Source organism: Bactrocera neohumeralis, chromosome 2 (genome assembly GCF_024586455.1).
Source record: "Bactrocera neohumeralis isolate Rockhampton chromosome 2, APGP_CSIRO_Bneo_wtdbg2-racon-allhic-juicebox.fasta_v2, whole genome shotgun sequence".
Classification (NCBI taxonomy): Eukaryota; Metazoa; Arthropoda; class Insecta; order Diptera; family Tephritidae; genus Bactrocera; species Bactrocera neohumeralis.
The window spans coordinates 12011491-12027051 of NC_065919.1; the positions used below are offsets into that span (position 1 = coordinate 12011491).

The following is a 15561-nucleotide window of genomic DNA, read 5'->3' on the forward strand; positions in this document are numbered from 1 at the left end:
AAGCCGTTAGACACGCTGATTCTCGCTAGTGCGTCTTTTTCAATATAATGCCGGAAAAAGTGATACGTGCAACTAATCTGAACCGCAGTGTCACTGGTACTCTAAGAGTACAATGCTACTGGCGTACGTAGAGCTGGTCAGCCAGAACAACAGAGCCGTCAGCCAAGAAAAAGAAGCGAAAGTGGTTTTGTGGGCAAGAAAAAGTATCTGCAGGCCTCACAAAAAAATTTCTCGCGTCGTGGGAACTACATCACTGTTGCCAGCTATACATTTGAAAAAGTTAGGGACTTTGTATCATATATCTCGAAACCAATTATCTAAGCCTAAAGATCAAGCGCAGAATAACTCTTGCCAACAGGTACTTCAAATGGGATCGATATAAAATTGAGAAGCAGATCCCACTCTCGACGAACAAAAATTACGCTCTATCGGATGTTTTTTTTTGGCTACCTAGAGGATATTTGGTCTAAGACCGAAAGTCGTGAGCTGCTTAAGCCATATGTAAATTAATGGTTTCTGGCCACTCCCAAGTGAATGACGTTCAGAAAACTTTCCTCATTTGCGTGAACTTCTACACATGACTCCATCCTCCGCTTTTTCCAGGTTGGATAAAGAAGCGAAGCAAATGGGTCTGTTAGTGAACGAGGGAAAGACGAAATATCTCCTGTCATAAAACAAGCAGTCTTCACATTCACGACTTTGCTCCGACGTCACTGTTGACAGTCATAACTTCAAAGTCGTAGAAAATTTAGTCTATTTTGGCACCAGCAATAACACCAATAACAACGACAATCTCGAAATCCAACGCAGAATAACTCTTGCCAACAGGTGTTTCTTCGGACTGAGCAAAGTCATCTTTCGACGAACGAAGACCAAAATCTAAAAGTCACTCATCAACCCCGTCCTTCTATGCAGAAGCATGGAGGATGACAAAATCTGATGAGTCGACGTTACGTGTTTTCGAGACAAAGGCTCTGCTGAAGATTTATGGTTCTTTGCGAATTAGCAATGTCGAATATCGCAGTCGATGGAACGATGAGCTGTATGAGATATACGACGCCATTGACATAGTTCAGCGAATTAAGAGAAGCGGTTACGTTGGCTAGGTTATGTTGTTTAAATGGATGAAAACACTCCAGCTCTCTGAGAGTACTCGACGCAGTACCATACACTCCGTTGAAAAGACCAGATGGAGAAGGACTTGGCTACACTTGGCGCCAAACAGTGAAAAGGAAGGACGACTAGGGCGCAAGTGTTGTTGTAAACTGGACTATAATCGCGTATGCGGTGTCTACGCCAATAAAGAAGAAGAATATTATACGGCGCAGAAACATGGACTTCGGTGAACCTAGATGAGAAAGAGCATTTGAGAGAACTGTTCTCCGCAAGATCATTGGAGTTGTTCGCGTGAAAGATGAATATTAAAGAAGATGGAACCACAAACTGTATGAGCCATTGATACAGTTAAGGTTGGTTAGGCCAAGTCGGGGCCTGTGTTCTCGACCCACAATTGTAGTGCCAAAGAAAAAGAATAGCAATTCTAACACTAAAGAAGAAAATTGCTATTTATATGACGTACATTTGAGGTCAAAAAGTATGATCATGTAGCGTCGAAGTATTAGAACTTCTTCCACTTTATCTGCAAACTACTTATTTACTTATATTAAAATAAATCTAAAGTTATTCATTAAATAGCTTCAAAACTTAGCATACCAGCGACTTTCGTTGTGATTTCATTAATTACATTAGGTATGTATACGCGTTCCATTTGTTTTGTATTCCAGAGTTCACTGAAATGAAATCCATTTATTTAACCTCTTTAGAGGTCATTCGCTGCTAATTTTATTTTTTTTTTTTTATTTTAGAAGACGAAGCGAAGAGTCACTACGGCTGAGTGATAAATAAAGCTAATTACATTACATGGCAGAAAAACACTAATTGGACTGTGGAATTTTAGAAAAAGTCTCTTTGGTTTGTCAAGATCAATCAACACCGGCGAATTGTTGCGAAAAATATGTGCAAAAAAAACTTACGAAAGGGATAAAAACAAAAAAAGCAAAATGAAATGAAATAAACGAGCAATTTAAATTAAACGTGTAAAAACACTGCAGAACTTGCCGGTATCGGCAACTGGTTGGGACCAGAGTTGCCAAAGCTAGTTGCAGAAAAGAAAGCACAGCAATACATTGGTTATTTTTGTATAAAAAGTTGGGGAATAGATTCAAAAAGGCTTTGCAGTGCAAATATACGTGTGATCATATATAAGGTTCATATATAAGATCTAGTAAAGAGGAATTCTCTCGCTAAAGAATAAGTTTGCTATTTATACGAAGTACATTTGAGGTGAAAAAAGTATGATCATAGTATAGCGTCTACCGGCAAGTCACATTCGTGCAGCTTGCGATTCGTTTTTTGACCGTCTCAAGGCCATAGTTAAGGCAAAAGGTGATCATATCGAGCAAAAGTGAATTGGTCCTGAATTAATGATTATTTTCACACATTTTGTACTTTAAAATAAATAAAAATAATTTTCCAAACCGAATTTGTGGCTTTTTTAATTGGTTACACTTCGAGTGCTGGACCCTGTAAGTTTCAGAAGATTATACTTAGCATAGTTAGAATTTTCGAATTTAGCTGAAGTATCTATCGTATTGCTCGATAACTTGTTAGTATTTTGAAGGCAATTTCATAGTGTAACTTTCAAAGAAATCTTGGTACCTTTTTTCGATTTTCACAAGTTGCTCTTGAGACGTGACGTTTTCAGCAGCAAAAGCTTCCGCCAGGGACATGAACAGGTAGTAATCACTTGACGCCAGATCCAAACTATAAAATGGTTGGATAAGATCATAAAATCCAAACTGCTGGCGGATCACTATCGATGTGTGTGACATGAAGTAGTTCAGATAACACACAATGCCGCGCTCCTATGCTTGGTTATTTTAAATAATTCAATTTTTATATGCCAGTTAATAAGTAAATATGGAAATAAGCTTTTGGCAAACCATTACCGTGACTTGCCATTTTACCAGCCACAATTTTGGGGTGTGTAGACCTTGCCTACCTCATGTATTTTGAAAAATAATATTTTTTAAAATAATTTCCATAAATACGTGCTATAAATATATTACTTCTTTCTAGAAAATATAAAATTAAATTATTAAAACAAATTTATACTTTTTTTTTTGAAAGTTTTAACAATTTAGAACAAAAATTTAAATAAAAATTGAAAGAAAATTTGAAAGAAAAATTAAATACATTAAAAATCTGCTTTCGTGCGCACTTTGGTTACCCTGACAGCAACAGCTGCTCGCTCCAACTTTGCGCCAACGTTACACATTAGTAGCAAGCGGCCACCCAAAGCTGCCGGTATTGGCAGAAAATCGCCGGAGCAAAGTGCTTTCAAATACGCTCACACTCATAAATGGGAATTTTATTTTCGTTTATTGGTAATGTATTTGCACGCGCGCGGCAGAATGACTGTGCATCGGTGGAGTCGTGCATAAAAACTTAATTAAAGTATTCTATTATGCTAAGTGTTTAAAGTGTGCGGGTCAAAAAGTAAAAAAAAAATATTAATAATAAATGCGAATAATTAAAAGGCAGTGTGCCAATGATTAGATAGTGTTTGCGTCACAGAATAAATCGTTGTGAAATGAATAAGCACTTGTATTTGTTGTTGGATGTAAACAATTTGCCTTAGGAATAAATCAATAGCCAAGGTGAGTGAGCACGTTGCAGATATTAAATGGGCTATGGGGTCTTTCTGAACGATGGAACACACGCACTTGACTTCAAGTATGTGCTAATCATGTCATTTGCTTCCAATCATTGTTGTTGTTGTATATAGTGTTTAACTAAACGTCATAGTTATTTTGCCGGTTCTATGAAGTCAAATACAGAGAGACTTGCGACATTCTCGGAGCATGAGCAGGCATTCTTGCTGAGAATGATAAGAACTTGTTGGTGTATGTGTGTATACTGTGAGTTTGGTTGCAAATATACATATGTATGTATTTCCGCAAGCACATATGTGCTACGGCGTTGGCATGACAACGATAGTTTACAACGGAAAGAGTGTGTGAGCTGAGTACAGCTTGTTTACATTGAAAATAGTGGTGTAAATTTGATATTTTGCGGCTTGTGGTTTGCAATAGCTCTAATATCATATGTAAATATACAGAGCAGAAGCTTTCTTATTTTTAATACAACTTCAAGAAAAGTTGATACTTTCCTTGAGATGACACAAATTATTTATTATAGTTTTGATTTCAGTGTAAAATGGAAATATTCATATTTTGCACGCTGGAAATGCAACACTTATTTTCTACAACTTTATTGTTGAATAAACAGATGTCGCTCGTAGACTTTCATGCGCTAATGTCACATAGATGGCGCTCTGCTTTAATTTCAGAAGCAAGGCGCTGGTTTAAAAGCAAATATGAATATTTTCCACTTTCAAATATAACAAGTAAGGAAGGGCTAAGTTAGGGTGTCACCGAACATTTTATACTCTCGCATGATAAAGTAATAATCGAGATTTCATTATCCGTCATTTACATATTTTTCAAATACCGTATTTTTGTAAAGTTTTATGCCGCTATCATCATTGGTTCCTAAAGTACATATATACTCGTATTATACAGAAAAGGCATCAGATGGAATTCAAAATAGCGTTATATTGGAAGAGGGCGTGGTTGTGAACCGATTTCACCCATATTTCGTACATGTCATCAGGGTGTTAAGAAAATATTATATACCGAATTTCATTGAAATCGGTCTAGTAGCTCCTGAGATATGGTTCTTGGTCCATAAGTGGGCGACGCCACGCCCATTTTCAATTTTTGAAAAAAGCCTGGGTGCAGCTTCCTTCTGCAATTTCTTCCGTAAAATTTAGTGTTTCTGACGTTTTTTGTTAGTCGGTTAACGCACTTTTAGTGATTTTCAACATAACCTTTGTATGGGAGGTGGGCGTGGTTATTATCCGATTTCTTCCATTTTTGAACTGTATATGGAAATACCTGAAGAAAACGACTCTGTAGAGTTTGGTAGACATAGCTATAGTAGTTTCCGAGATATGTACAAAAAACTTTGTAGGGGGCGGGGCCACGCCCACTTTTCCAAAAAAATTGCGTCCAAATATGCCCCTCCCTAATGCGATCCTCTGTGCCAAATTTCACTTTAATATCTTTATTTATGGCTTAGTTATGACACTTTATAGGTTTTCGGTTTCCGCCATTTTGTGGGCGTGGCAGTGGGCCGATTTTGCCCATCTTCGAACGTAACCTTCTTATAGAGCCAAGGAATACGTGTACCAAGTTTCATCATGATATCTCAATTTTTACTCAAGTTACAGCTTGCACGGACGGACAGACGGACGGACGGACAGACAGACATCCGGATTTCGACTCTACTCGTCACACTGATCACTTTGGTATATATAACCCTATATCTGACTCTTTTAGTTTTAGGACTTACAAACAACCGTTATGTGAACAAAACTATAAACTCTCCTTAGCAACATTGTTGCGAGAGTATAATAATACAGTGCTAGAACAAAAATTAATTACATATAAAAATTAACGAATTTATTACCTTAAAGTAATAAAATTCATTTTTACTATTTTTGAAATTAAAACATATCTTCAGCCGCATGTTAAAGTTAGTTGGTTACTTTAAAAAGCTTTTTAGGTCGCTTTCTATAATTATAAAAACTTACTTCAGTAGAAATTTCAATCTCGAGCCACGACTGAGTGGTTGTGATACAACTCGATCAACAAAGCCTACTGTCACACACCGAAATGTCGAAGACCGTATACTTAGTGCTGCCATAAGTTCTGTTACAAGTTCAATTCATTATAAAAATACTATAATACGTTTTTTGATAAAGTTAACTTTATTTTATAATGCATATATTTAATAAGGGATGTACAAAATCTTATTCAAAATGGTCACCTTTTGCTTTCACAAAAGCCCACAAGCCATTCGGCCATTGATCAACACACACAGCTTTTGTATGGATATTGTCAACGCTGCTCAAACCATATATTTTTTGAGACTCTTCAACTTTCTGTGGGGTATTCGACAGACCAACTCTGGCCCCTAATTGTTATCGAATGGATACAAGTCTGAATTTCCAACCATCATCATCATGTGCAGTTATGAAACTAGGAATATTGCTTTTAAGCCACAGTTGGGTAGTTTTTACCTTGTGTGCTGGAACAAAATCTTGCTAAAAGCCCCAACTGCATTATCACGCCTCCTAGCACATTTTTCTGGGACACTTTTGGTATACTTTTGGCCCAGTTTTAACCATTTTTTCACAAAGAAGAAGAGGTGTAATGCCTTTACAGGAGACGCCCCATCAAACCATTACAGCAACTGGATGGTGAGCACGTTGAACCCTTGGAATAACATGTTTTGCGTCCGTGGGTGTTTTTGCTGGTTTCGGTGATACATGAGCGATCTTTTGTAGCTTTTTCGCTAACTCAATAATAAAACTTTTTAATTCCTTGGTAAACTATATAAGATAGCTTAAAACATTGGCGACTAATTTCTGATATGTTTTCAATGTTATCAGAAAATATACTATTAGTCACAGAAACTTGAGTTGATGCTTATCTAATCGCAAGCTGTCAAATTTTTTCTAGAACTTACGTCATAAGTAAAAAAGCAATTTCGCCTTTTTTGACGTAAGCCTGCAATATCGAAATATTTGTCATCATTGATATTTAATTATTAATGTATAGTAAAGGGTGATTAATTTCGAGAACATTCTTTGGCAATTATTATTGGAAATTATCTCTTTCAAATGTTGGCCGCAGCTACGTCTCAGATGGTTCATCCGTTGAGTCAAATTTTCAATGACTCGTTCCAGCATTTCCGACTGGTAACTAGCGAATGACACGCGTGCTGTTTTGCTCGAAGGCCTGAAGTGAAGCGGAATTGTCTTAGACTTTAAACTTTACATATCCTCACAGGAAAAATTCTAACGATGTGAAGTCACACGGTACCTTGGTGCCCAATCGACCGGCCCAAAACGTGGAATTATCTGATTCAATGTGAGAGAAATTGAACCGTATTGCTGAAACATCGACATCGAGATCACGAGCTTCAATTTCAGGCATCAAATAGTCGATTATCATGGCGATAACGGTCGCCATTGACGGTTACGTTCTCACAGGCATCATTTTTGAAGAAATATGAACTGATGATTCTACCTGTCCATAAACCACATCAAACCGTTACTTTTTCTGGATAAAATGGCAGCTCTTAAATCTCTAAGTTTGCTCTTCTTCCCAAATGCGGCAATTTTGCTTGTTTACAAACCCATTGAGCTAAAAATGACCTCATTGTTGAATAAATTTTGTTTCGAACACGTCGGACATTCTTGTAGCTTTTCAAGAGTCCAAAGAGCAAAGCGATGTCATTTGGGAATTTCGATTGGCTTTAGTTCTTGCACAAGCTGTATTTTGTACGTTTTCAATTTAAGATCTCGAGGTAAAATGCGCCAAGTCGGTCCATATGTCAGTCTAAGTTGCTGTGAATGGCGCTGATTCGGCTCTACACGGCCGTGTACATTCTCTATATTTTCATCACTGCGTGCTGGATGTGGTCTATACGGTCGAATATTATCCAATCATGAATGCCGGGTCTCAAGATGGATGATGGTGTTGCGAATAGTACGCTCTGTAGGTCGATTTTGTTGACCATACGTTGCGTGAAACACATTTTTAAAGACCATTTTTTGTAATAAATTTGAATGATTTGTAAACGTTGTTCAGGCGTAAGTCTTTCCATGACAAAATGCCAAACAATACCGACCAAAAATAATATGACAACTTGCCACGAGTCACGCGCTATTGAAAAAAGTACCTCTACCAGGATCACCAGTTACATGCATATATGGGAACATAATATTACATATGCTATGCATTCTTGTTAATAAAAATTTTGAAGTGCATAAAAAATATCGGAAGGAGCTTCTCCTGCTGCCAGCGAATAGTGTTTTATTATGGCAGCAGTTGTCCAAGCAGCTGGAGTGGCCATTTAATGGCTGTAGCGAGCAATTGTTTACACCTGTTCAAGATTTAATGCCTGCGGGCTGCGTTCAATAGCAATAGCACTATGCGTACTTATGCTGTATGTACGTACGTATGTATGTATGTATGTGCATAGTAAAATATACACATTGCCAAATCAATCTTGTAACCATTTACGGAATTTTATTACCTTGATAAGTTGCCAAAACAATTTTACTGCCTTCGAATTTTCGCCTTGTTTTTCTCACCAATTCGCACAATTTTTTCACTTCATTCCTCTTCACTGCGCGCATACATACATGCATGCATACATACCAGACACAGAGATAAATTAAGTTAAATCTAAAGCAATTTGGCAGCTGTGGCTCCATTGAGGAGCGTAGTTTTTCATGGATTGACCATCTTCAATGCTGGCATGTGAGTGAGTTCTTTTATTTATAGTATTTATATAGAAGATTTTTATTTATATTATAGAGAAACTTTTACGATTCTTTGACGTTTTATTCTCAATTAAGGGATTATACCCTCTTTCAAGTGAGTTTTTTAGAAGAAGGCATTTTATTTAATCTTTTTCTTCCTCTTCTTTGCCACAAATGTTGGTCGGTCTGAGCCGACAACACACAACTTCGCCAGTTGACTCTATTCTTTGCGGGATCAAGCTATTTATACATCTCAAGTGCAGACAGATCGTTATGTATTTGGTCCTTCCATTGGATGTGTGGGCGCCCTTGCTTCCGTTGTCTATTCATTGGTCTCGAGTCGAAGGAAATTTTCGCGAGAGCATCATCTTCCAGTTGAAAATGTGATCTTACCAGCATATTCATTGAAGTGTTTTGCGCTTATACTTAGTTCCACGTAGAACTCATATAGTTCGTGGTTCCATATTCTCGATATTCAACGCTCACGCGGACGGTTCCAAAGAAAGAGCTTCTCTCGAATGTTTTAAGTGTTTTCTCATTCGTCATCGTCCATTTTTCTGCGCTGTAAAAAGCAAGAAAATTCAATAAATAAATACTCCAGAGTACATATATAATATAACTTAATAAGAATAAGGGTTAAATCTATCTGAATCTTTCACTTTCGAAAATGCAAATGAAGTACCAATGAATATAGCGGGATACAACTTTGTTCAAAAAGCATCAATATTTTCTTTAGCCTCCATATACCTAATAGAGGGTGTTTTCAAAAGAACGCTGCTCTTTTGATATTTCTCCCCAGTAAGGTTTGCCATTTCATGATGGAAAAACATACGATCTAACAACGAGTCGAAGTTATTAAAATTTACTACTGAAATTCGGGGTCAGTGGCAACAACTTTAAGAGCGCTACGTCCAGTTTGTGGTCGTCATAATCGTCCTGTCAGACCAACAAATGAGCGTCTATTGGAAAAATTTAAATCCACAAGCACAGTACAAAATGTTTCCGTGTCAGCGTGACAAAAAAGTGCCGATAGTGTCGAGAATATTGCTGCCACTAGCGCATCAATTGAGGAAGACCCGAATCAGTCTATCACACGTCGTTCTAAAGCGTTGGGCATCTCTGCGACGTCGTTTTGGCGAATCTTGCGAAAAGATCTTGACCTACATCCTAACAAGATCAAATTGACGCAAGATCTGAAGCCGCTTGATCACCAATATCGTCATATGTTCATGAATTCGGCTGAGCAACAACTTGAAAATGAACTTGATTTTCATCGAAAAATCATCTTCAGCGATGAGGCTCATTTCTGGCTGAATGGCTTCGTCAATAAGCAAAAGATGCCTTATTGGTCAGGCCCAAACTGCAAGTACTCCATGAGTCAGCATTACATCTCGAAAAAATTACGGTTTGGTGCGGTTTATGGGTCGGCGGCGTCATTGGGTACGTATTTCTTCCGTGATGATCAAGACCGGCACGTTACTGTGAATGGGAGTCGCTACCGCTCAATGATAAACGAATATTTTTAGGCCGAATTAGATGATATGAACTTAGACAATATGTGGTTTCAACAGGAGGGCGCCACAAGCCACACAGCAAATGTCCCAATCGATTTATTGAAAACCAAGTTTGATGAACGTGTAATGGCTCGGTGAATTGGCCGCCTCGGTCGTGCGATTTGACACCGTTAGACTATTTGCTGTGGTGCTACGTCAAGTCTATGGTCTATGCGAACAAGTCACCGACGATTGATGAACTTCGTACGAATATCGAACGTGAGTTTGGAGTATCGACCGATTTATGTTTGAAAATAGTCGAAAATTGGGTTCAGCGTCTGGACTTCTGCAAGTGTGCCCGTACTTAGGCCTTTCTTACTTATTAATTAATACATTTTTTATTTTCATAATTCATATTTTTTTTTTTGAAAATATCGAACTTCTGCGCACTATTTTTCCACAAACCTCAATTTTCAAAACTGGTGGAAAGTGAAGTGGTATTCAGACAAGAAGGTCTAGCTGACACACCAACCGCATTTGCTGTGAATACCTTTCAGCTAAGCGTGTGTCCTACATTGAGTTCCAAACGTTTACACACACACACACACACATCTTCTCTACGGCTTTGGTCTACAAACATAACCAGTTCCTTGGCAATTTTGCAATTTCGTCTTTTTGACATATTGACTTGAATTCGTGTGTGTGCTTTTTTTGGCAATCCTCCGAACGCTGACTCTAACGCAAATACACACACGCACACACCTGTGTTGTTGCTAAACTGGCTTTGAGGCTGTTGTTAACATTGTTAGAAACGCATATGTGTATGTTAGCCACTTTTATGACACAGGTAAAGTAAAAAACAGTCAGGTGGGTGTGTGTGTGTTATGACATACTCGTATGCCTTTTTTACGGCCGGTATTTGGCGCACAATGCGTTGGCCGAGCAAAAACCCTTTGGGAAGAACAAAAACCGTATGAAGTTGCCGCCTCAGTGTCGCGGGAGCATGTGTTATGCACCGGCGTTATCTGCGGTTGGGTCCCATTGTCATATATACCGAAACGTGGCAAATCAGCATGCGTGCTTTGGTACCACATGTTACCGAACTTTTTACATTTGCTCATTCAAAGTTGACTTGCTGGCCTCGTGGAAGGTGCAAAAAGCATTTGCATTTAAAAAGTTTCGCTTAAAACGCTTGTACGCAATCTCGTTGAAGTTGTTGTTGACGAATCTCGGCATATTGAAAAAGCTAATTTAATTGTCGGTAAGGGAGCGTATTTATCTAATAACGGTGCATTTTTATGCTTAGAAAAAATAAAATCGGTTGAAAACTCGCCTTAGACCTCTTAGAACTACAAACCTTATGTGCTTCTGGTTGTTTCTCTGGCTTTAATCCTAGCAAGTTGCAAGGATATAAAATGTTTGGATATACACGAACTTGGCCCTTCCTTACTTGTTTTCTGTTAGTTTGAATGAAGAAGAAGAAAGAACTCAAAAAATTATTAAGCTTCCATACAAGAACTAGATTCCGATCTTTCGGTGTGTATGGCATCTATATGGTATAGTGGTTCGAATGGAATAACTTGTTGGCAGATTGAACCGTGGCCTTGAATAATAGTCCATACCAAATTTCTTGGCGATATCTTGTCAAACGAAAAAGTTTGCCATAGAGAACTTCATTCCGATCGTTGAATTTGTATGACAGCTTTATGCCGTAGTAGTCCGATATCGGCGATTCCGACAAATGAGCAGCTTCTTGGAAAGAAAACGACGCGTGCAAATTTCCAGATCGATATCTCAAAAACTGAGCTATTAGTTTGCGTATATACAGACAGAGAGACATGGTAATCATTAATATAGTATATATTGGGTAGTCGAAAAAGTCTTTTCGTATTTCTAATCAAACTTCAACTTATTTTTTTATATTTAAAATGAACATTAATGAACCAAAATATGTACCATTTTGGTCGCAGACTTTTTGCCATTTTTCTGCTAGAGGCAATGAAATAATGTCAGTGTAAAACTTTTGTGATTTATCGGCGCAAAACTGCGTAAGTAATTTTCACAGGCTCTTGAAGCCAACTTTACTCCATTAAGGGAGTTCTGCATTGATCGCAACAAATGGTAGTCTGATGGTGCAAGCTCAGCGCTATATGGTGGATGCATCGAAACTTCCCCGCCAAGCTCTTCCAGTTTTTGCCGAGTCATCAAAGATGTGTGTGGTCTAGCGTTGTCCTAATGGAAGACGTAGTCCTTTCTGTTGATCAGTTCTGGCCGTTTTTTTTTCAATTGCTTGATGAGATTGAAATCAGTTGCTGACAGTAAAATGTAGAACCAATCGTTCGACCAGGCTGGAACAGCTCATAGTGGATGATTCCTTTGCAACCCCACCAAACACTCAGCATAACCTTTCGAGGCGTCAATCCTTACCTTGCGACCATTTGTTGAGCTTCACCACGCTTGGACCATGATCTTTTTCGCACATTATTGTCATATTGGTCTCGTCTTTTCGTCTCCTGTTACCATTGGTTTCAGAAATGCTTAAATTTCATTTCGTTTAAGCAAAGAATCGTAGATGTTAATTCGGTCCATTAAATGTTTCATAGACAATTCATGTGGTACCCAAACACCGAGCTTCTTTTTGTAGTCAGCCTTTTTTAATTGTTTGAAAACTATCTGATGATGAACGTTAAGTTCCTTAGTGATGTCATGGCTGCTTATGTGATTGTCCTGGTCGATAGTTTCTGTAATTTCGTCGACTTTGTCAACGATAGGTCGTCTAGAGCGAGGTGCATCTTTCACATCGAAATTCCCAGAACGGAAGCGAGCGAACCATTGTTGTGCTACACGAACTGGTATAGCATCATCTCCGTGAACTTCACAAATTTCATTGGTGGCTTGCGTGGCATTCTTCCCTTTTTTATACAAAAATTTCAAAATATAGCGAATTTCTTCATTATTTTCGTTCATTTTTGAACAGTTGTAACTTTTTTTCAACTTCCCCGAAATTAATTGTTTTTGGTTAAATGAAGCTTAAAATCTCACTTTATGGTATGACACAATGTGATTGGTAGCATTGGAGATATACGACTGAAACGACAGCTATTGACAAAATACGAAAATACTTTTTCGACTACCCAATAAGATAGTGCACGCTGTACGTCCTAGTAATTTCTATACGCATTAAATTACATCCATTTACTGACCTTTGTTCATTTCACACCTTTTTTGTGGCAAATTCCAAATTCTCACATGAAGCCGTCTTTAATTGTGCCAATTACATACATAAATGCATACAGATATACATATGTACAACAATAAATTCATAGCAAAGATATTTAGTATACATACTGTAGCATTTGCGTTGGCAATTTTCTCACAGAATCGCACATTATTCGTATGTATTCGCCCCAAACGATTTAGTCATGCATGTCATTTGCAACTATGAAATTGTTGATTTGTGATTGATGGATGAATGAATGGTGGTATGCACCCCTGCGTATATAGGAGCATAGTCGTGCCTAGACAGGTGCCTTGGCCAAATTGTGTGGGCGTCTGAGAATGTCATTATAACGGTGAATCGTTGAGGTTATGCAAAGTTGTGCGCTGAGGTTACACAAGGGTTGACCGCAAATTAATTTGCAACATCTGCAATTAGCATTAAGTGAGTGATAGTGGTTTGGGGTTAGCTGAATGTGGGGTGTCATACGTCGCCGTTGTTGTTAGTTTGACAAAAGCAGTGGACAATTAAATGATTTTTCTATCGTGGTTTTTGGAAAATCGTTGAATAGTTGTTGTTGTGTTTTTTTTTTTACATTTTTAATCAAGTGGGACTCATCTATAAGATATTTACTTAACCATATTCATTAAAATATTTTTAGGCTTTAATTAATGGAGTGTAAGCCAGAATTATGGAAGTGGGAGTCAATATCAGAATTCCGTTTAGTTTTATTTCTGAACGTGTAGGCAATTCAGAAATATAACTAGCTTGTTGTATGTATGCAAACAAGAACTCTTTTGTTAACTTACCAGCAGCTCTAAATATTGCCAATTCTGCAATTTTGGTCTTTACATCTGGTAGTCGTGGCTAGAGCATGTAGCTACTATATAAGCATGATTATGGGGATGATTTGACTTCTGTTAGATTATACTAAATAAAGGGCCAAATCGAGAAATATTGTAAGAATTATCATATGTGCTTATAGGCGTGAAAGTAGGAAGAAAAAATTGGTGCTTTTCGGCAAAAAAGGTACGCCATCTTTAAAGTTGCCTATAATTACGCGTTAAATATTGGTTCATAAGTAGTAGAGTTTTTGAAGTTGCACTTCCATATAAATGAACCAAGCAAGTATGACAGAAATTGGGGTTCGAATTATAGGCTTTTTCCTTAACTTTTCAACTTTTTAACATATTGTCACCAAAAATGTTAAACAACGTATCAACAAAAAAGAAAAAAAATAAAAGAAAATCGCTGACAGTTATAATAACCAATATATAACCATTTTATAACCAAAACTCAAAATTTGTTTCAATATTGGATTCTATTATAACGTTATTTTACATTTTAGGTGACGATATGGTCTTATTACTTTTTACTCAATTGGTCATATTTAGGATTAATATGTATATTTTATATTTTGGGATTTGGCAACCCTATAAAAGATCACACTACTTTATCGTAAAGTTTGACATTTTTGATGTTATACATACTCAGAACATTTTGACATACGATATTTGTGCTGTTTACAGTAACTTAAAATATTCATGTCGGCCAAGAATTCTAACTAAATGCCAATTTTTGTACAACATTTTTTGAGTTTCGAGTTAAAAACAAGTAAGGAAGATTTAAGTTTGGGTTTAACCGAACATTTTATACTCTTGTAACTTCCAAAGACCAAAGACCGGTAAATTCTACTTTCGACTTTTCGTATCGATCTATTTATCTATTTTTGCCAATACCACATACTAAAAAATGTTCCCTGGGTTTCATAAAGTCTTCTCATACAATTACCAATCATTTGAGTAAAGTCAGCCGGATGTTCGAAAATCCTGATATTAGTTACATATATGGGAGCTAGGTCAATCTTTCGCCCAATTTTATCCATTTTAGGCGCAAAGATGCACTGTTAAGATAAAATATGCTCTCTCATTTTCATTGAGTTAACTCACATGCATATTGGCGGATATATATGCGGTATCAAGTCACACGGAAGTTGTAAAATCTATATATTAGGTATATGAGGGCTCAGCAGAGTATTGACCTGATTCAACTCATTTGTAGAACACTATCATCACTACTATCTACTATCGCGAAGGGATTCTTTGTGAATTTCATTTATAAATCTGACATGTTGATCAATATTTTCGGTAAAAAATCAAGAACAACTAACTATAGGTACTGGGGTCCATATATTCGGTACCCAGGGGCTTGAACAGTTTTTGTTTAATTTGTACAATTTTTGGCCATATGGTGGCAAATTCTAAAGGCATAATTCGTGCAAAGAATTAGGTTGGTTTAAGAGATATTAGGTTGGCTTAAGAGATTAGTCTTATTAGAGGGCAGTTTTTCAAAATTGTTTGCCCACAGGCGTGCCTTGCTCTGAGACCCTTTGT

At 37.4% G+C, this 15561-nt stretch overlaps 1 protein-coding gene across 1 annotated transcript in view; it reads left to right on the forward strand.

The window, feature by feature from the left end:
* The first annotated feature begins 3351 nt into the window (after positions 1-3351).
* The window catches only part of LOC126754917 (nicotinamidase), a 39859-nt gene continuing 27649 nt past the window's right edge, over positions 3352-15561 (forward strand). The window contains exon 1 of the mRNA XM_050467134.1: positions 3352-3719. The gene's annotated coding sequence lies outside the window, so the exon portion shown is untranslated. The remainder of the gene's footprint in view (positions 3720-15561) is intronic.